This window comes from Fonticula alba (genome assembly GCF_000388065.1).
Source record: "Fonticula alba strain ATCC 38817 unplaced genomic scaffold supercont2.6, whole genome shotgun sequence".
Lineage (NCBI taxonomy): Eukaryota > Rotosphaerida > Fonticulaceae > Fonticula > Fonticula alba.
This window is the reverse complement of record NW_009242976.1, coordinates 1,634,869-1,636,868: the sequence shown is the minus strand read 5'-3', so window position 1 is coordinate 1,636,868 and position 2,000 is coordinate 1,634,869.

The following is a 2,000-nucleotide window of genomic DNA, read 5'->3' as shown; positions in this document are numbered from 1 at the left end:
GCGGGGCAGGCCCAGCAACGGCGGACTGACTCCGGGCGCGGTCGGGGGGGGGGGGGGGGAGGAGGGGGCCGGTCCGCAGGGCGGGACAAGACACGTTCCGGGGACACCCCGCGGCACACGAGACACGCCCGCGTCCGGGCAGCCGAGGGACATTGCCCCCACCAACGGCAGCCCTTCTTCCCTCCCGGCTGCGCCGGCTCCCCCCCGCCCTCTCCCTGCCAGCGGAGGAGAGCCTGCACCGGGGGGACAGAGGCCCGGAACATGGGGCGAAACCGATCCGGCTGGATCGCAGCCCCCCCCCCCTCTCCCGGAACCACGCCCGAGGCGGAAACAAAGCCACGCCCGCCGCCGGGCGCCGGGAAGCGCACCAAATCGGTGTGCGCGCGCGTCCGGCCCGGCCCACGCCAAATGGCCGGGGACTGCGTGCCCCCACGAGCAGCACACGTCCAGCTCCCCAAGTTTCCCCCTCCCCGGACGGGAGGTGCAGCATGCGCGGCGCCGTTAAGAGACCCGAAACAGAGGCGCAGCACACACCGCCCTGCGGGTCGACGCCCCCCCCCCCCCCCCCCCCCTCCTGGTCCACCGCACCGCGGAGGTAACACGGACGCGGCGCACGCACGGAGAGAGAGAGAGAGAGAGAGAGAGAGAGGGCGCCTCCCGTGGGGCGCGCGACTCGCCCCCCCCCCCCCTCGGCGGAGGGGCGGTCCGACGCATGTAGACCCTAAAAAAGGAGCGCCCCATTCGCCGGCCCTTGAGACGCCGAAAATGATGTACCGTCAACCTGCCGCGCTCCCAAACCATGAGAGACCTTGCACAAGCAAAGACGTCCGGGAGTGTGAGACGCGGCCGAGAGCACAAGCCACGGGCCGAGGGGCACACGCCGAGAGGCAACCGACTCGGCTTGCCTCTGGCCCCTTGTCTTCTCGCTTTCCAGTCGAGGTGCGCGAACGGCGTCCGCAGGGAACAAGGGTGGCGAGGCTCCAAGAGAGTGCCGCTGACGCGTGCCCAGAGCGCCGTTGGACATGTGAGCGCACACATGCCCAACGGATTGTAACCGTATATCACGGTTAAGAGCGACAACCCTGGGCCCGAACCCTATCGATCCCGAACTTCGGGCGGAGCACGCCGAAAAGATGAGGATCCAGTGCAGGCGGGAAATTAAGTACCCCCTGGGTGACCGCGCTGCCTCCAACCATCGGTGCTGGTAATTGACCCTCAAAGCTCCCTTCCTCCCGCCCCCCGCAGCAGGGAGAGGCGGGGCAAGCCGGCCGGGAAAAGAGAAGGAGAGAAGGAGAGACTTGGACGGCAGCCGAACACACACCCGGAGGCCAGGGGGGGGGGGTGCACTATGGGATCAATGATCGCGCCCTTTGCTCATTCCTGCCCGGAGACAGCCGCACCTCCCGGGACAGGGGAGACGTCTGAACACCCCCCCCCGGCGACGATGGATCCGCTGTCCCCGGGGAACCCACCGAAGTCGGGCGCCACTCCGCCTTTGCAGGGCAGCTCGGGAAGAGGGCCAGGGGGGGTGGCTGCGTGGGGAAACGTTCGAAACCAGCCGGAAAACACCGAAAGCCCTGCTTTTTTAATAATCAGCGATTATATCCCGAGAGGATGATCGTGGATGCCCGTGCACCGCGGTTGTACAAGGTTCTCCCGTCGCCTGGTCCCGGCCCCTCTGTCCCCGGTGCCTGGCCAGGAGGCGGCCTCATTTGGTGAGGCCAGAGCCCCCCCCCCCCCCCAGCCCCGGGTCGCGCTCTATATTTTCCCGCCGCACGAAGGGCCCCGGCCTGCTGCGCCGCACAACCCCCCAGCGGTTGGGGAGAAATGGGTCTCTCTCCCCAGGGGGCTAGATCGGGGGGAGATAGAGCGCGTGCCGGAAGATGCGGCCTTGATGCGCGCGCACCGGCGTGGGGCAACCTCCGGCCGCGGGCTCTTGTGCTGGTCCACCGGGCTTCGCGCGTCCTCGCCGCCCCGGGCCCCCCTTCCCCCCCCCCCCC